The sequence below is a fragment of the Magnolia sinica genome, chromosome 10 (assembly GCF_029962835.1).
Source record: "Magnolia sinica isolate HGM2019 chromosome 10, MsV1, whole genome shotgun sequence".
In the NCBI taxonomy this organism is placed as follows: Eukaryota; Viridiplantae; Streptophyta; class Magnoliopsida; order Magnoliales; family Magnoliaceae; genus Magnolia; species Magnolia sinica.
The window spans coordinates 9,697,678-9,719,662 of NC_080582.1; positions in this window are offsets into that span (position 1 = coordinate 9,697,678).

Here is a 21,985-nt window from a genome sequence, read left to right on the forward strand (position 1 = left end):
TTTGAAGGGGCGCGGATTAGATACTGACAAGGTAAATAACCAAATCGCTGCTGAAGTTACGTCACCTAATTTTTTGAACCCACAACGATACATGTGCTGTATCGATAACGTCCAACCATTAAAATCATTTTATGTCACGAGAAAAAGCATGAAATAGATTTAAAGTCAAATCGACCCACTACAGAAAACGTTCATAAGTTAACATAGGCATAGGTGAAGTGAAAACAAAAATATAAAGCTTGATTGGAAACTTCCGTGGCCCTCAAGAAGTTTTGAACGGTGGATGTCACTGTCCCCACTGTTTTTTATGGTGAGGTCCACTTGAACTTTAGATATGTGGCATTATTTTTCGCATTTCATAAAACGAACTCTCCATATGAATGGACGGTATGGATACAACAAATGCATCATGGTAGGCTCACAGAGCTTGGTGACGTCACTTCAGTAACCATCCGGATACAATTGGCATTTAATGCTTTGTGCATTTAATGCAACCAAGTTTATTATTTGGTGTGGCGTTCTGGAGCGTTGGATCTGCATCATTTTTGTCTTAATGCCTTATAATGATCCGAGAAAAGGGATGAACGACTTAGATAAATAGATACTTCACGGTGGGCCACCCACCAAACTGTCCGTTCGGAACTAGAGGCGGGCGGGGTAGTACGCAATCCGCGTCCGTGGGACATAAGCCGGAAGGGATTTTCGGACGGGAGCGGATTGCCTGTGACCACGCCCGGAGCTGTGTGGGGCCCATAGAGATGTTCGTGATAAATCCACTCCGTCCATCTGTTTTGAAAGACCACAACAGAATAGGATTCTAAAAATCAGTCAGACCCAAAACTCATGTGGGCCTTACCACACGAAACAGTGGGGATTGAATGCTTAGCAGTGACAGAAGCTCTCTATCAGGATGATATTTGTTCGTACAGTTTATCTGAGTAGCAATAATTCTACGAACTGCTTGGATGGCATATAAACATCATGGTCAGCTCCAGGAAGATTTCAACGGTGGACGTTGCTGTTCCAACTGTTTTGTTGGTGTGGTCCATTTGAGTTTTAGATATGCCTAATTTTTAGAATCGTGTCCTATTGTGGTCTTTCAAAACAGATGGTAAGAATGGATTTGTAACGGACATGTCTGTGAACCCCACACAGCCCAGCACAGAGTTTTTCATGTGCCCGGGGTCACAAGGTTTACGAAACGAGCCGGACAAGCGATTCACTTCTTTAATCTCTACGCGCGCGAATAGCTTATCATTTTTTGTGAATTCTCTGACAGAACGGATACTCATTGTACAAGCAAACAGCCACTGTATACGTGGCATAAATCCAACTCGATCAAACCGTTCAAACCGTGAGGGCCCATTTTGGATGAGCAAATGACAAGATTAACGGTCAAAAGATGTACTTGGCTGTCCGATTAGTGATCATCAGACGGACGGTTGAAATGAAAGATAGTCATTGGTCCAATTTTCACAAATTATCAAAGGGTAGGAAAGTCCAATCAATCTGACTTTTAGGCTACATCCCACCCAAGTGGGGCCCACCATTTGACTATTCCTATCACGCAAACGGACGGTCATGCAGTGCCAGCTGCTCAATTCTCGTGACAAATAGCTTAACGGACACTCACTAGCTGTCAATGTGACCTGGAGATTTTGTGGACCTCCAGTTGGACACGGATTGCGTCCTACCCAGCTCTGTGGGGCCCACTGTCATGTGAGTGTTTTATCCACGCCGTTCAACGCTGTTTTCAGATAATTTTAATTAGTGAGCCAAAAAACGAGGCGGATCAAAGGCTTAAGTGGACCACAAAGTGGGGATTGAACGTCCACCATTAAAAACTTCCTAGGAGCCGGAGAAGTTTCGGATGAAGCTGATATTTGTTTTTTCACTTCATCCACGTCTACATGACCTTATGAATAGGTTTGTATGGTTAAAAAAAAAAAAACATCACGTTGGCCCTTAGAAAGTTTTCAACGGTGGGTGTCATTATCAGTGTAGGTTCCTTTGGTGTGGTCCACTTAAGCCTTTGAATGGCCTTATTTTTTTTTTACATATTAAAATTATCTGAAAAAACCGTTGAACGGGGTGGATAAAACACTTACATCACGGCGGGCCCAACAGATCCCTGCCCGAACGGATTACCGTCCGGGCGGGGGTAGGACGCAATCCGCGTCCCCTCCAGTTATAGGATTGTATGCTGAACTGTGAGTTTTGCACAATATATTAGATTGTGGTGACTCATCCACGGTACAAGATGAGCTATAATATTTCTCAATCTAAACCGTCTAAATTTTGGGCCTAGTATTAAATCAGCATATTTTGTTTCTACAATGAATTTTACGTTGGATCATTATAGATGTGTATAGTCATGCAATCAATCTCATTTTGAAAGTAGATCTGGCTATTTGGACAGTCTCCATTGATATTGATATTCGAAACATGCATGTGAATGGGACACTCACATTAACAAGATGTGGCCAACGCACCTTTTCAATGAAGGGTCAGAGTCATCGCATTATGAGTTCCCTGAAACGGTAAAGGTGTGAGCCAGGCCGGCCCAACAAACTTAACAGATTTGGCGGGAAAAGACAGCTTTCATGGCCAACAAGCTTAACAGATTTGGCGGGCAAAGACAGCTTTCATGGGAGAATTATATGATATGCATGCATGTTTTTAAATATGACAAGTGGGGTCCACTTTTCATTAATCCAGACAGTTTATCCATTGTATCCTACCATAGATGGTGGGACCCACAGAGAACCGACCACCAGCCATTGGCTGGTGGCCGAGGGAGTAGCCAATCCGTTTCCATATTACATAGGTATAACGATGTGGACCCACATGTACAATGAATGGGACGCGGTTTGGTTCGTGACGCTGCCGTTGGCCAGGTGGATAGTGGTCGGTGCTATGTGGACCCGCATGATGTATGTGTTTTATCCACGCCGTTCATCCATTTTGAAAGATAATTTTAGGGCCATCCCAAAAGTAAGATATATCTAAATCTACGATGGACCGCACCATGGGAAAACAGTTTTGGTTAAATGTCGACCCTTAAAAACCTCCTAGACCCACTGTAATGGTTATTCGACATCTAACATGATGATTAGGTCATGCAGACTTGGATAAGGGAAAAATATATATAAGCTTGGTCCCAAACTTTTGTGGCCCCAAAAAGTTTTTAATGATGGGCATTCAATCAATACTGTGCAGTCCATTTGAGATTTTGATCAACCTCATTTTTGAGCTAATACTATAAGATGATCTAGAAGAATGGGTGGCTTTACCGGTATATATATATATATATTCATGACTTAGGTGGGCCTCACAATGTGGAACGGCTAAGAGAGGGCTACTCAGCTCGGATTGTGAATGGAGCCCACTGTTCTTTGTATGTGCAATCCAATCCATTCACTGACACTTCCGAGTCCAATCAAGTTGGACATCCCCTCCCCAGAACAGTGTTTCAAATAGCACACGTAATGTAGCTTAGTTGTACCCTTGCTACGTAGCGTCCTCAATAGCATAAATTATTTGTAGTGTATGCTACAATGATTGTACCATAGTCTACAATTATGTAGTACGTAGCGTAAGTAGTGGGGCCTCCGCCTGTCCCAAGCTCGGAATAGGCCGGGTAGTACCTAATCCACGCCCTTTCATGCAAACCCACACCACCAAAGCCAAAGCCTCCCCACCAGATCAGCCTCCTCAAAGAGCCTCACCACTCAAATGATCGTGGATGTGCCATTATCTAGTCAGTCAGTTATCAGTCTCCCATTGCATGGAGTTGAAGACTCCCTTGAAGTTTGACAACGCATGCACGTAGAAATTTCATATTTGGAGCAAAATAATTCAAAATGAACTTCTCAGATCATGGTGTATGTGTTTTTTATCCACGCCATCTATCCATTTTTTCAGTTTATTTTTGGGCATGATCTCGAAAATAAAGAAAATCGAAAGTTCAAGTGGACCACACTATAGGAAATAGTAGGGATTGAATGCATACATTTGAAAACTCATTGGGACCATAAAATTTTTGGATCAAGATGATATTTGTGTTTTCCCTTCTTCAAGGTCTGTGTGACCTTATGAGCAGGTTGGATGACAGATAAACATCACCGCATGTCACGTCCCAAAATTTGGGTACCCGAATAGGATGACCAGGACCCGAATTTCAGACTCGTGACCTATATATAAAAATAAAAAAAAATAAAAAAAAAGATAAGGTATGACAATTTCATATGCATTTCATCTTTTTTTTTTTCACACCATAGCCTAAAATTTTAAAATCCAAACACAAACTAAAATAACTAATTACATAATCTGTTTTACATCGATGCATAATTATTTAACTTAACTTGAAGTAAGAAAATCAAGTCAAACATTACTACATTAAGAGTTCTAAAATAAAATAAAATTTATCCTGTGTAGAATGACATGCCACGTGCATATAACCACATTCCATGCTCTACTACTAATAGTAATACCTTGCATCTTCAAAATATTTATAACCTGAAACGGTTAAAACATAATGAGTTGACAATTCAATAGGATCACATCAATTTCAAGTTAAAAATCTCACAAATATTATCAAATTTAATCTTGACATATTAATCAAAATAATACAAATATTGGACGTAAAATTATAGTAAATAATTTGACATTCATGAATATGGAATGAATAAATTGTTTAACATAACGTTTCTAAAAATATTAAGATTTAGAGTGAACAAAACACTCATGTATGCTGATCCTTTTAGGGGATGACCCACAGCAGAGCACCGGTGTTGATCCTTTTAGGGTATGACCCTCGGTAGAGCACCGGTATAACCTTTTAGGGACAAAAGCCCAGGGCAGTGCACCTATGTATACTGATCCTTTTAGGGAATCACCCAGGGCAGAGTATTCATGCCGATCCTTTTGGGAATGACCCTGAGCAGAGCACCTGTGTCGTGCTGATCATTTCGGGAATGACCCTGGGTAGAGCACCCGTAAGAATCATTGCATAAAAGAATAAAAGAATAATTGTTCACATGTGATGCATCTAACTTACAAGGAAACATTGTAACAAATAATATCCGAGCACCCATAACAAATAATATGGTGATCCTTTTAAGGTAGAGCACCTGTAAGAATTATCGCATTAAAAAAAATAATTGTTCACATAATAAATATTCATCATCACCACTAGATAATATTAAATACAAATAATAATAATAATAATACTAATAATAATAATAATAATAATAATAATAATATTTGCATTAGTCCAGTAGTCAAATAAAGAATATCCTTCAATAGGGAATTACTTATGATTTTTTCAATGTCTAGATTATATAAGGCAATTTCTTATGAATCTTTTCAATAGGGATTAATCACCTACCTGCTATGAAAAAATTACGTGATGGGAAGAAAATAATCTGAAGCGATGTTAATTTCTACGTGTACTAGCTTGAATTGATCAACTCTGAACTCAATGTTGAACCCTTACGGATACTCTCCCTTCTCCTGAGCTCTCTTTTTCTTCTCACAGAATTTCTCTATGGTTTTTCTCTCGATAGTATGAGAAATAGAGTATAAAAATGATGTCAGGTGAGTTGGTGGGTTTTGAGTTTAATGGACAGTTTAGATTGAGGAGTGGGTCCCACCATGATGATGGCAATCATGATGGATGGGTTCCCATCCGCAACCGTACTGCAGAGAAGTGGGAAAGAGAGAGAGTCGTGGAGGATATTGTTGTGGGGTCATGCACATCATCAATCGTGGAGAAGTGGAAAGAGAGGGAGTCGTGGAGGAGTGGAAAGCAAGTGATGCATGTCACTTGCTTTGTTTTTTTAAGTGAATGGGCCCCACAGGAGTGATGTGTCAAATCCACACCGTTCATCAGTTTTTCCCATCAAGGTTAGGGCATGTGCCCAAAAACGAGGGTCATCCACAGTTTAGGTGGTCCATACCAACGGCAACAGTGGAACCCACCATTAAAAGAAACGGAGTATTACACCGTATGTCTTGGAAAGGTTTCAATTGTGGACCATTATCATTATTGTTTTCCTGTGGTGTGGTCAACTTGAGCTTTTGATATGCTTCAACTTTTGGCTCATTCTCTAAAATGAGCTAGAAAAATGGCTGGCTGGTGTGGATAGAAAATATACATGATGGTGGGGCATACAGCTTTGACACCAGCTAGTTGGTTGGTCATGGGGTCACCAGCCAAACTGTGTTCGTCCTTCATAGCTTAGGATTGATCAACCAATCTGATTTTTGGGACAGTAAATTATACGCAGAGGGTTATACGATTTAGTTTTACAATTTCTAGGTGACCGTGTTTCATGCGTCATAAACAGCCAGAGCATCAAATAACTTCCCATGGAGTTTTGTAGGCCATGGTAAGCCCGGCTACCTTACAACCGCGCGTAGTGCATGCACACGCCACGGCCCACGCGCTCGGCACAGGCTTTGCTGTTGCGTCTTTTGCGGTTGCATGGGACGTACGCGGATTGCGTCCTACGCCCGCACGTCTCTAGCCCTGAACGGGAAGTTCAGTGGGCGGGCCCACTGTAATCTATCTGTTTATCCAAGCCAATCATCTTTTTTCTCACACCATATAATAAGTTGGGTTGAATTAAATGCTCAAAGCATTAAATGCAAGAGTTATCTATGGTGTGGTCCACTTGAACGTTGGATGTGTCTCATTTTTGTGCTCATGCCTTAAACTGATCTGAGAAAAGGAATGGACGGCTTGATAAACAGATACATTACGGTGGGCCCACCCACAGCCCACATAACTACCCGCTCGGGGCTAGAGACGGGCGGGGTTAGGACGCAATCCGCGTCCGCATGGCACACGGTTTGGATACGTGACGCTGTCACTGGCAAGTGGCTACTGGTCGGTGTTCTGTCGGCTATCATGGCGAACGAGTTTCATCCATGCTGTCCTTCCATTTTTTTCAGATCATTTCATGACAAAATCCCAAAAATGAGTTAGATCCAAATCCCAAGTGAACCACATCAGAGGAAACGTCCACCATTAAAAGCCCCTCATGGAACAATTTTTTTAATCAAATTGATATATGTTTTTTCACTTCTTCCAGGTCTTAATGATCTGATCAATAGTTTGGATGTCAAATAAACATTACAGTGAGCCATAGGAGATTTATAATGGTGGACATTTAATCACTAATGTTTTCTTGTAGTGTTTTCGCCTGAAATTTATGTCTCCGTAATTTTTGGAACAAGTCATAAACTGACATGGAAAAATGGATGAACGGTGTGGATAAAACATATACATTATGGTGAGGCCCACAGAGCACCTATCAGTAGCCACTTACTATCGGCAGCGTCAGTCTCCAAACCATGTCCTATGTGGGAGCGGATTAGCTGCTACCCGGGTAACACCCACCCTTACCGTATGGGTCCACTCTTATGAATTATCCACGCCGTCCATCCGTTTTCTCACTTCCTTTAATGAGGTTATCAAAAAAATTAAACAGATCCAAACCTCAAGTGAACCATACCACTGGAAATTGTATAGTCAGGATATTTCCATAGCGCTATATTCAGCAGTAAGAATGGCCTGTAAATTCTAATATCCTAATCATTAGAATATCCTTTATGGACCCCATATTATGAATGGCTGGGACGGATCACACGTAGCAGCGGTGAGACCTGTAATGGCAAGAAATATTTCAATCTCTAGCTGGCAAAATCCATTGATATTATCGAGAAGTGACCTAATCTCCATTGATAGCTTGGTGACCCACGTGGCAGGATTTGATTGGCTACTCCCAAAGAGATGTTGATTAACTTTCAAATATGCTTTGCTTGGACTCCTTGGACGCCGACTAGATACTAGTAACAAGACTCGCTAGTTCACGGAGTTACGTGGACGCCACTATGATGTATGTGTTGTATCTACAGCGTCCGTTCATTCTGATATATTATTTTAAGGGATGACCCAGAGAACGAGGCATATCCAAAAAGCTTTAGTGGACTCCACCAAAGAAAACAGCAGGGAAGGTAAATGCCCTCTCGAAGCCTTCCTAAGGCTCACCGTGATGTTTTTTCGAAATCTAATTTATTCAAAAGTTAACAAAGACATTAAAGAAGGGAAAACACAAATATCAGCTTGATATAAAACTTTTGTGGACTTTAGAGGTTTTTGACGATGGTGTCACTCTCCCCACCGTTTTCTCTGGTGGGGTCCACTGGAGCTTTGGATGTGACTCATTCTTTCGATCTTAACCTAAAATGATCTCTCCAAATGGATGAACGGTATGGATACAAAACATACATCACAGTGGGGCCCACAGAACTTGGTGACGTCACTTCAGCAGCGGTATGGCTTCGCGACTTGTCAGTAGCCAATTCGCGCCCGGAATCATTGGGGAGCAACCCCTCCAGTCGCTGCAGAAAAAGCTCCCTATGCTCCGTCGTGAAGTATGCATGGCCGTCCATTCATTTTGCTAGCACAAGCCGAAAGATAAGCCAGATCTAAAGCTCAAGAGGGCCGTACTACAAGAAGCAGTAGGAATAGGGATGTCCATGGTGACATTTATTTGCCATCTTCATAAAGTCCTATAAACTTGGATGAATAAAAATAAATAAATAAATAAATAAAACAGTCTGATCCAAAACTTGTGAGGCCCACAAAAAGTTTTCAACAGCAGGCATTCAAATCGTGTTGTTTTTGTATTTGCCTCATTTTAAGGATGATACACTAAAATGAGATGATAAATGTGGAGACCACAAAATTCCTATTAGCATTGAGCTTGGTATCCGAGCTTGGTGCTAAACCTGAATCCTTTTTGTTCGGCAATTTTTAATTTTTTATAGCAGCATGTGGCCTAATCAAATTTTGCCTAATAAGTCATCAGAGGGTGAATTGCCTAAGGTGCAAAAAGAATTTTCATAATAGTAAAGCTTTCTGAGGGCAAATTGTGATGCATGTGTTATATCCATAGCATTTATCTGTTTTTTTTTTTTTTTCAACTTATTTTAGGTCATGATCATAAAAATGAGGCAAATCAAAAGGTTGGGTCCTTACTCATGCCTTAGTGGTAGACTCACTAGAGTTTCAACACAAGGTCATGGGGTTCGAGTACCCATTGTGGTGAAATCTCATTGTAGGTATGAGTTTTTATTGTGTTGATTTGTGCATCCATTTGTCAATCATGTGAGTCTGTATGTTAATGAGTCAGTTGAGCCCGTAGAAGCTAAAGATCAAAAGCACAGGAGGACAAGAAGCATCAAGGAATGAAAAAAATGTAAATTGAGGTACCTTAGTTACCCTAACCTGAGACTCAAAACAACCTAGCATTTAGATGATTCTAACTTTAATAGATAATCCTTATTTGATCATCCATGAGCCTTAGGAACTCAATTAGAACATAATAAGATAGGTTAGAAGAAACGCAAAACTAGTGTAAAAAATAGAGCCCAAAACAAGAGTTTTTGAGTGGAGTTCGATCACATTGATAGGTTATCGATGTATCTCGATGGAATCTTGGGCTCGATCAATCAAAGGTACCTGAAACGTCCAGCAACAACTAACCTATATTCTGGACTTTCTTGATCCCATCGAAGGGTCGATCGATTGATTAAAGGTATCGCTCGATCGATCAAATGAGTCATTTTTCTATACCTTTTTTTTAAATTTTTTTTTTTTTAAATTTTTACTATTGGAACTTGTTTCCTTTATAAAGGACATACAACATTTGGACACTTTGATGAAATTTTGGTATGATATAAGCTTTTGTGATTTCCCACTTATATATTTCATCCTAAGCCTCTAAACTAATAAGATATAAGTCATCTTCTTGAGCTCACTTTAATGATGATTCCAATATCTATTATGAAGATAAATTTGATCTTTACCATTTCCTAGCGATTAGACACTTAGCCTGTATGTATATCATTGTTCAAATTCTGTAAAAGAACCATGTAGGTGAATCCCTACTAATCATCTAATCCTAAAGGGTCTCCACAAATGGTCCATCCACAACAATGCCCATCATATTCAAAGTCTGGATCACCAAAAATGGACTCCATATGATTTTTTTTTTATTTTAAAAAAACACATAAAGAAGCAATGCATATGAAAGCATAAACTAACCAGAATAATGATAGTAGTGAAATGCATAGCTTCCATATGACAAAAGAAATCAGAAAAAAGACAAAATCAAAACGCAGATAGAGGATAACGAATGCATAGTTTATTTTCGCTTTCTCTAAAGCTTATGGGCAAGACTCCAGCTTTCTTGCCGAAATCAAAGCAATCATTGATGGTCTGCAGATTTGTTCCAGTAAAGGACTGACTTCTGTTGACGTCGAAAGTGACATGCTCTCAGTGGTTGAGGTCCTGTCAAGGCCAGTTGACGGCCCTTGGATCACTTATTACTGGAAGAACCAATTCAGATCGCTACGTGTTTCAGGTTCTATATCCATTTCCTATTACCCGAGAGAGGCAAACAAGGTAGCTGACAGCCTTGCTTGTTCGGCGAGCGCCAACCAGAGATCCAGAGTTTTTGATGTTGCCTCTGCCCTCCTTCTTCGCATCTGGGGGGAGCTGGTTCTAGACAGGACTGGCCTTGGCTCAGTGCGATTTTCTTAGGTCTTGGCCTTGTTGAATAAATTTTTGTGGCAAGAGCCCACCTTAAGTATATATATATATATATATATATATATATATATATATATATATATATATATATATATATATATATATATATATATATATATATATAAAAGGGCAAAAACCCTACTCTTTTTCGAGAAGCGGCATAAAAGAAGAGGAAAAGAATCCTAAAATGTGGGAAGAGCACAATAGAGATGAGAAAAGACTCAAATCTGTTGACAGAGGAGAAATACTACCTCTGGATATTGATGAAGTCTGCGAGAAATCCTTCCTCAAATGCTCTCCTCTCTCTTCTCCATATCTGATAATGGAAAAACCCTAAATCAACATTGAGATTGAGAGAGATTGAGAGAGGGAGAGAAATAATACCTCAAATTTCATGGAGTTTTAAGCCTTCAACCACAGATTTAGAGAGAGTGAGAGGGCGTGAATGGGTAGAGCATTCGGCAACAGAATCTTGGGTAGGGATAGAGAGAGGACGGTGGGAAGAGAGATCGAGTAAGGAAGAGAGAGAGAGGAGGGAGAGATATGTAGGAAGAGAGAGAGAGAGGAGAGAGGGGACTAAGGGCGAGAGAGGGATAGGGGGAGAGGAGAGCGTATGAGAGAGAGAGAGAGAGAGAGAGAGAGAGAGAGTAGGGTAGGGTAAGAAGAGGGAAGGGTAAAAAATATTTTCATCTTAAAACATAACATTATTACCAACGAAAATTTTCGTCGGTGATAGTTTTCATAATTTGTCAGTAAAAGGATTCAAAAATATTTGGGCCCACCCGTGCTCTATCAGCCTCATCCACTCCGTACATATATTTTTAAATATACTTTTTAGCTACACCAAAAATAAAAATTACAACTCAACATCCATGATCAACCACATAAATTGAAATAATATGTCCACCGTTCATTTTGTTTGATGATGTATCTATTTTGTAGGTAAAAAGCTCCTTTACCGACGATTTTTTTTCGTCAGTAAAAAGTTCCTTTACCGACGATATTGTATAACATCGGTAAAAATATTTTCTCCATTATCGCAAAGGATACCATGGGATCTTTTGCTAACAAACTCTTTGGTTCGTTGGGAAAAATTACATTTACCGACGAAATAATCATCGGGAAAATAGTTTTCACCGATGATACATAATGTCGTTTGGAAAAGTTTCCAGGCCGTCGTTGTAAATGGTGGCGGGAATATATTTAGTTGTGGTGGGAATCTTTTGCCGACGAAATATGATTTCGTCAAGGAAAGTCATGTTTACCGACGAAATTGATTTCGTCGGAAATAAGTTTGCCAGTAAAAAGCCAATTTCTTGTAGTGATTGGTACACAAGATGGAAACCGTGCGTCTTTAGGGTTTCCTTTATCCTTTTATTTAACAGGTCCTAAGTATGGCAGTGACAACATTTACTTATGACATGGTATGACATCTATATCCTTGATTTTGTTCCCCATCTTGATTTATACTGGAAAGTTGTCCAGTACTTTTTCTCCCTATTTAAAAACATTTTTATAAGTTCAAAGAATTTCTTCATCTGGTTTGGTTCAAGGTTCATGCTGATCTAAAGAAAGTTTATATTGTTGCCTACCATCAATATTAGAAGAAGATTTGTTCATCGTCGCTTTCGGTCACAAATTGTGGTAATGAAAACATTGCAATTATTTATTTATTTTTTGTTGATTGGCACATTGTGCAATGAACTTTGGCTTCCTGAAAGTATATATAAATGTCTTTATTTCAGAATGTGAGAACCAGTAGAATGAAACATAAATTGACTGTCATTGCCCTTATACTGTCTCACAATAATAAATAGGATAGCCAATATTATTCTTTCTTTGGATTCTTCAGTATGTCGACTGGTAGAGTCCTATGATCAGAGCCCTGGATGACCAATATCCACTTAGAGGGAGCTGAACCAATTGGAACATTGTAATTGTTGGTTGAGTGCATCAACTAGTTGCTAAAATTCAAACCCAATCCTTGTACCTAAGTGTTTGTTTTGGGCATTCAACTATGACAAATAAATTAGCTATATAATAACTTTTGTGGTGGAACTCTTTGGGGCCGTCTGGCAGCATGGATTTGGATTCTGAATTAAGAAGCCGAATCCTGGATTTCCAAACCTTGATTTTTCATTCTTTCAGTTGCGTTTGATAGCCTGGATTTTCAATCCTGTGGAATGTAGAAATTATGTTTGGCACCCAGGATTTTGGGCCTTAAAGAGGAGGAGAGAGCAGTTATGACAGATATGATTAAAAATCCAGGATTTTGGCACCCCACCTTTTCTCTTGAATTTAAAAAGGTGCCCTTTTGAAGATTTTCAATCCAAGTTGTATTTGAAATCTAGGATTTTGTGGGTGCCAAAAATGATTTGGATCGAAAATCTTAGATTCCAATTCCAAAGTGCCAAATTCCATGCTGCTAAACAATATCATCATGATAATTTCTGTTTCTTTTCAATAACTTCACCCAAGAACACCAACTCCATGTTGCACAGTATTTTCTCAAGATGGCTGTCTTGAATTGGAAGTAGATGAATATTTTTTCATGAAAGCTTTCATCATCATCATCTAAGCCTGCTAATTGAGGTCAATTACATGAATCCTGTTCTGTCATTCCACACTATCAAGGGCCATAGCTTTAGAAAACCTTTGCTAATTTTAAATAATTTTGATTCGAATGATTACATTTTGTGGACAGTTTGATCCATATGATTACATAATATATCCCAACTTGATGCCCATTAACGCAGGACCATGGACGTCCTAAAGGTGTTAGACTGGCATCAGTCAAGATCTATTTGGCCCATCAGCTCATGGCGGATCCATCTTTTACAGTTCGACCACCAATCTTCCGATAGCTTAGATTTGCAGCATGGGCCGAGTTCTGAAAGTACAAATATGAGAGATGTTAGACATGGTTCAAGACCAAGTTCAAAGTCACTAGGGGAGTATGTATATCATGCACTTCCATACAGCAAGATTTTTCTAACCTGATGGTGGTTTTTCCTCCTAGATGTAAGTTCTGCTCCTGCCTCTACTAGTCTATTTGTCCAAAACGTACAGCTACAGTCCATGCCACTTGGATTTCTGCATCTTTTCCCAATACACTTTCTTTTGGCAATATGTATCCAATCACCAGTGTAGTATCTAACGTGCATGTGAATTTTCGGCTGGAAAATTCTCTTCCTGCAGCTTTGTACGCTGAGTAATCGACCTCAGTCCGATCTCTCCAGTTAGGCAGCAATGTAGCAGTTTGTCCTCCATGCTTGTAAGTTTTACCACCCTTTCAAGGAAGATTCGAAAACTAAGCATTCATAGAGAAAATGAGCATTCCTAAAACTACACTCCCATAGTATGGCTGGAAAGTTGAGTTTGATCCACTTCTTTGTAGGAAACAGAAGCATCATGATCCACACAACCAATGGGCCCAGCTGGCCAATGAGGAAGAAGATGTACATCATCGAGTAGTGCCGGTATGGGGCAAACATGCAGCGAGGGCCCACGACACGCCATATGGCTAATATGGTGTTGCCCATGTGTTCAATGGATCATGTCCACGGGCTCCCATGGGGCAGCTTGATCTAGTCACAGTGATGTTCTCCACAGTTGAGAGTAACGACTGGGTCACACCGTAGTTAAATGGCAACGACCTAGGTCATTCAAACATAATCACTGTAAGGGCCCACCTTGTGGGCTTATGTGGATCCTTGTAAAGAAATCATGGTTTAACTCTAAACATTGATGAGTTTGATGGGCTCAGCTCACTTTGGCCGTAGCCTAGATGCTAGTGGGCTGGACTGGGGGATGAGTTTCAGCAAGGGTGCAATGTCTGGTGATCCACAAGTCAACAGGCCAACCTGCTTCTGAGGTGGGTGGGTAGTGGGTCAGCTTGGGCTAGAAATCTAACCATTTAAGTAAATGGTCGGGCTTGAGTGGAACCCAACCCAACCCAACCCAACCCAACCCAACCCATGCATATAGCTTATCAATGGGCTGGGCCAAATGACCCAACCCATCCCAAAACCTGAAACAAACTCACATACATCCACATCTTGTATAATTATAGATTTATCTACAATACATATGTTTTTGTATGTATTGACCAATTGGGCTAGCTAGGCATACTTTAAGCCCTATATTCCGTTCTTAAACCCAACCGGGGTTATCCTAGGTCGGATCAGGTCTGTCAAGCCTAAACTAAACCACTTACAATGAAACAGTAATGCTAGGACAGGCTTTGGCTTGATGAATTTTAAGTGGGTTGGGTTCAGGCCAGAATTCTTGGTCTGTTTAATAAATGGGTCAGTCTCGGGCTTACCCACCCATCGCCAGGACCAAATCTTTGGGTACCAATGCGCTGGGTTTGAGTTATAATGACTCAGCCTAATTCCGACCCATTTAGGACCAAGAAATTAACCTGAGCCAGAGCTGCAACATCAGTTTGTCGCCTTCTCTAGCCACAACCCAACGCCCAATCCATTTGGTGTGACCTGAGCCATGCCGTCGTGACCCATTTCCAGTCCTGCCAATGCCTAGACTGGGACTAGGTTTGAATATCTTGAAGCCCAGCTGGCTAATTTAATATTATAAGACTCCGGGCCCAGTCCATGCAATGCTTGTAATCTGTGTTCATATCAACAAAATTACAGGTGTTATACTTCCTATCTTTCTGTTAAAAATAAAATAAAATAGCAACTCAGGCATGATCCTAAGATAGCTGGTGAGCCATGGCTATTTTAATAATCATAAAATTATTTATAATTACCTGAGCAAAGAAGAAGGATCTTGGAGGAATCTTCAGCTAGTAAACTAGCTAGCTTCAGGTTGCTGAGGAAGTCGAGGGTATGGGCCATGCAAAGCATGCAGTAGGATTTGAACGTCAGATATGCGCGAGTCTTTCCTGGGTGCAGATACCCTAACATCAACTCTGACACAATGTTTAGATCAATACTCTAAGCAGTTTTTTGTGGTGGTCATTCAATCGACACTGTTTACTGAGGTGTGGTCCACTTGAGAATTGGGTCTCCTTAATTTTCGGAGTCATTCCCTAAAATGAGGGGGCAAAATAGATGGACGGCATGGATATAAAACACATACATCGACTTGGGCCCCACAGTACCCAAGGCATCCACACGCGTGCGGTTGTGTCACGTGGGTAACGTACCTCCATGCTCCACCCAACACGATGTTTACATGAAATCCACTCCATTCACCCTGTGAGACACATCATACTCTTACTAATCTTAGGTACCATGATGCAACTCCGTTCCAAACTCAGGTGGGCCCCACATAAAAATCGACGGTTATCTTCCTCCCACTATTGTTCAATCAGGCAGGGCTCGCTTGAATTGTCCATTCGGTCAAATGATCGGCTGAATGGCCTATCAGTGAGGGGCTCACCTGATGGACCGAGTTGGATGTTGCAAACACAACATGATAGCCTCCACAGCTCATTTTCAAAGTTTCAAGAAAAAAAAAAAACGATAAAGCAGAAAAATAGAAAGGGAAGAAGAAAGGGTTGCCTGCCAGGTGTCATCCCAAAACAAGAGAGGCCCAAAAGCCCATGGACAAGCCCAGCTCATCAACCGCCCTAATTTCAATTCAACTATTATCGTCCATGTAGTGGGCTACCTTTCAAAAATCAACCAAGTCAATTATGTACCGTTGATTGATGCCCACTGACCCAATATCCAGGATCATTTGCTTTATGTAGGAACTTAATCATTAACCATAAAAAAAAGAAGAGCGAGATTGAGAGGGGAACGTTGATTTCCTTTCAACCATACACATTTACATCTACAAAAACTTAAAAAAAAAAAAAAAAAAAACACACACACACACACACACACACACACACCAAACATGAGGTTCCTTTGCCAAGAAATAAAACACACCAAACATGAGGTTCCTTTGCCAAGAAATTTCTCATTTGGGGAAGGTGCGGTTAATGGCCTTTGTCAGGATGAATGAATCATCACCCTACATGTGAAAGCAATACAAACGGCCGGTATCATCCTCACTGTCTACAAAACTCGGCCACCAGAGAGGTGTAATTCATCCTCCTCTTCTCTCTCCGTTTCTTAAAATGCTGAAAATTAAAGTTGTAAGCATCCTGAAGTTTGTATTTTTGCATATGCAAGACCCTCCCCCACAGCAAGTGCTGCCCCAAGAACGGCAGCACTACACATGGTGGCTAGATTGAGATAGAGCTGTAGGGGAAGGTCTTGCATTTACGGGCGACTCATCACGATGATAAGGAAGAAACCTTATGAATTACACCTCTCCGGTGGCTGAGTTTCATAGACGGTGAGAGTGATCTCGGCCGTCTATAGTGCTGCCACATGTAGGGTGATGATTCATTCACCCTTATAAAGGCCATTAACCGCACCTCTTCGTCCTTCCCTTTCTCTCGAATTCGGAAAGAGGGCCAAATGAGAAATTTCTCGGTAAAGAAAGCTCCGTGCGGCCCTTGCGATATCTACGTGGGAAGAGTTGGACACACTTAAATAGCTTTTTTTTTTTTCCCCTAAAAATATTAAAGTTATTATTTGCTAGAAAAAGCTTTTTGTTAGCTAAAATTATTGAAGTTACGGAAACGGATTGGCTACTCTCCCTGCCACCGGTCCGGTGGCTGATGGTCGGTCCGATGTGGGCCCCACCATGATGTATGTGTTTCATCTATTCCGTTCATCCATTTTTAAGGATCATTTTACTTTTTTATCAAAAAAAAATTAAGGGCTATATATCTCAGGTGGACCACACCACAGGAAAACAATAGTGATTGGATATCCACCATTAAAATCATCATAAGGCCCATTGTACTGTTTATTTGACATCCAATCTGTTGATTAGGTCATACAGACCCAGATGAAAGGAAAAAAACAAAGATCAGCTTGATCCAAAACTTTTATAGCCTCAAAAAGTTTTTAATGTGGGTCATACATTCAACACTGTTTCCTATAATGTGTTCCACTTGAGATTGGGATATAACTAATTTTTTTTTTTTTTTCTCTTACCATAAAATGGTCTAGAAAAGGAGATGAACGGCACGGATGAAATACACACATCATGGTAGGGCCCACAGAGCACCGACCACCAGCCATTGTCTGGTGGCAGCGGAGTACCCAATCCGTTTCCTCCATCATACTGATGTGGACCCTACTTTGGCGTCACCAGGAACATTGACCTGGCAGTGGGGCTCACAGTGATGTATGCGCTTTTAATCCACACCGTCCAAACATTTTGAGAGCTCATTTTAGCGTACCATTCCAAAATTGAAGCTTACTCAAGTCTTAGGTGGACCACACCACAGGAAGTATTGAATCCTCACCATTAAAAACTTCTTGGATTCCACCGGAATATTTATTTTTCATCCAACCTATTGATAAGGTAAAAAACACCTAGATGAAAATATCACACAAATATCATCTTGATCCAAAGCTTTCGTGGCCCACAATAATGCTTTAATGGTCAATCACCACTGTTTCCTGTACTATGGTCCATCTGGGATTGCGATTTATTTCATTTTTTTTTTATCATATCCTAAAATTAGCTTTCAATACAGATTGACGGAGTGGATGTAGTCGAATACATCACAATGGCCCCACGGTCAGGGGTCCCACCCACCTCGGTGGATCCGGGGTCTCACCTAATCCGCTTCCCCTAAAATTAGCGGAGAAACGGATGGAAGGTGGGGATATAATACAAATATATCATGATGGGCCCATAGTCAGGATCTCTCTCTACAAATTTATCATGGTGGGCCCCACAGTCAGGATCCCAAAGCCGCGCTCATGTGAAATTAATTATTCAGAATAAGTGGTATATAATTATTAAACAAATAATTATTAAAATTTATTTAGAATAAGTGGTATATAATTATTAAACAAATAAATCAAATTAAGTTGGTATGCAATTTGAACGGTCTAGATGTCATTAAACAATTCAGATTAAACTATCTAAATAACGGATTTAGGCTAATTAGATATATGATTAACCAAATATCACACATGTTGGATTATCCGTTCATCAGATCGGTGGACATTTATTGAACGGTTAAAAATAAAAATATCCTAGGGACCCATTTCACAAAAAAATACGTCCAATGAAGGGTATTGAGATTTGTGACTATCAATCCTTACATCTTGAAAGTTTGGATTGTACTCCTCAGTGAGCACATCAACTATCTGAACCGTGCATCAGATTCAATCGCTCTTCTAGCCATATTCTTCAAAAATATCAGTAACCGATAGGTGTGATTTTCATAGTGGGCTGATATTCACTGTGGACCCTACAATTTCAATGGCACCGATTTTCTAAACAAGTGGTATTTTGGAGGGAAATATGATACATGGATGCATTTGGCAATAGGTGATGACATTTCTTATTGAAGGTCCTTGAATTCAAGGCTCAAAACAGCCGTATGGTGGACCATTTACCCACTTTGAGTTTTAATCATCAACCGTCTATGTTAGTCAAATAGTTAGGATCCACTGATCACTTGGGTCCCATCCATGATGGGCCCCACAATTTGATTGTTGTACATATGACTTCGTCTGTAAACGGTTCAGACCAGGTGTCCTCTTGTTCACATGCCTCCTATCAGAACTTCGGGTTTATAATCTATCTAATGTGAGCCCTATGAGTTTAGATGGTTTAATTTGAACTCTTGGTATGTGACATATATAAATGCAAGTTCCCTTGTTTTCAAAAACATCAATCACATCAACAGGATTGCATAGTAATTAAACATGATTTTTAGGCTGGGCTTTGAGGGGCCCACCGTGATATATGGATTTATCAACACCATCCATCCATTTTTCATATCATTTAGCATATAAGATAAGATAAGATTTTAATAATAATAATAATAGAGCCATATCCAAGGCTCAAGTGGACACCATCGATTCAATCCCCACTCTGTGGTCCACTTGAGCTTCGGATCTGCCACATTTTAGGGTCCCCTAATATGATCTTTGAAAATGGATGGACGGCGTGGATGTGACGAACATACAACAAGATGGGCCCCACAGTCAGGGAACCACCCACCTATGTGGATCCGGGTATCCACTGAAGCCACGCCCAGTAAAATGAGCTCGAGAAATCGGATGGACGGCGTGGATTTAATACACGGTGGGCCCCACAGTCAGGATTATGAAGCCGCGCCCATGTGATGTCGTCAGTAACACATGCAGTAATAAAATCTAATTTCCTAAAATGCGTCTGCAACTGGTCTTTCACGCCCTACAAAATCCCTCCTTTCTTTTTACACGGGGCTACGATAGTTCGTGGTGGTGACTCCACAACCGTACACATAGCATTTTTGTACGACAATCCAGACCGTTCTGATCTATGACTCAATAAGGGATTGAGCATAACCCAAAGTTAAACTGAGAAAATTACATAAAACTCAATAATTTAGAGTTGTATCCCATCTATAAAGTGGCCAAAAATTCGGATGGCCTAGATAGCCGTTCGTATTGCCATATGTTAGGAGGATGATTGAACACCACTTAACAATGGCAGTGAACTATTGCATGAGTTTATCCATATATACAGTGGAGAAATTATCTAGTCTGCGATGTGCATGGAAACATGCCGTTGCGTCTACTCCTTTGTGGACGCCAGTCGGCATCTAAATGGTTGATCGGAACCGTCCATTTAGTCAAGGATACTCTTCCTGGGCTTGTTTTAATGACTAAATACCGATTGGATGATTAGAACCATTAGAGTCATTACTTTTTGGATTATCTTGAAAATGAGCCATAGGATTTACTTTCCATTTTGACCCTGATGGACAGTCAAGATGGCTCGTCAGATGTCTCTGACTCTACCTCGTCACCTAAAAATATAGTTGTCTGGTCTCGTCAGATGTCTCTGACTCTACGTCGTCACCTAAAGATATAGTCGGCTAGGGACAGCACTTTTAACGACGAAACTTTTCGTTGCTAAAAGTCGAATTTTCGTAGCTAAAATCCTTTAGCGACGAAAATTTTCATTGCTCAAAGACAAAAATTTTCGTCTACAATGTTTCACTGCTAAAAAATTCGTTACACTTTTAGTGACGAAACTTTTCATCGCTAAAAAAATTTCTAAGACTTTTAGCAGCGAAACTTTTCGCTGCCAAAAAAATCGTTCTACTTTTAGCGATGAAAATTTTCGTCGCTAAAAAAACTGTACAAGACTTGGCAGCGAAAATTTTAGTTGCTAAAAAAATCGTTCCATTTTTAGTGATCAAAACTTTCGCCGCTAAAAAACTGTAAAAGACTTTTAGCAACGAAAATTCTGTTCACTTTTAGCAACAAAAATTTCCGTTGCTAAAGCTGTTAAAAAACGTTCCACTTTTAGCGACGAAACTTTTCGTCGCTAAAAAACTTTTATATGCCTTTTAGCAGCGAAAATTTTCGCTGCCAAAAAATTCGTTACACTTTTAGCGACGAAAATTTTCGTCGCTAAAAAACTTTATAAGACTTTTAGCAGCGAAAATTTTCGCTGCTAAAAAATTCGTTCCACTTTTAGCGACGAAACTTTTCGTTGCCAAAAAACTTTACAAGACTATTAGCAGCGAAATTTTTCGCTGCTAAAAATAAATTACAAAACTTTTAGCTACGAAAATTTTCGTCGCTAAAAGTCTCTCTCTCTCTCTCTCTCTCTCTCTCTCTTTTTTAATATACAGCTCAAAATTCCTGATATACACCTTAACCTATTTCTAATTCTCTAAACCTTAACCTTTAACCTAACTTAAACCTAAACCTATAACCTGCACTTACAACCTAAAACTTAAATGTATTCTCAAATCTCTAAACCTAAACCTTCACCTATTCTCAATTCCTTAAACCTTAACCTATAACTTAACTTAAACCTAAACTTATAACCTACACTTATAATCTAAAACCTAAATGTATTCCCAAATTTATTTGTTTTTCGGTTTTAATTTTTGTCTCACAAACAAGAAATTGGGAGGTAAGAGAGGGAAAAATTTTGAAATCTAAAAGGAGTAGAATTAGATAATTCTTGAGTATGAAAAGATGGTGAAAAACTTAAATCTTAGGATTAGGTGTATTAAATTTAATTGGGAAAAAATTTATGTTTTAGATAAAAACTTCCTGGAGTAAAGTTTGGAATAAAGATTGTTAACAGGAGGAGAAAATTGGGAGAAAAAAGTAAACAAAATGTAGGCATTTGTGTTTTTAAAAGGAAGTTTCTGTTTGTGGGGGGTTGGATTATGTGGTATTGGGGGCAAAAATTTTTTGTGAGTATATGTAGAGGGGGGAAAATAGGTTGTTAAAGGGGTCCTTGTGGTCAGGAGGGGAGCGGGGGGCAATGTGGGCAGTTTTGTTAGAGGTCAAGACGGTT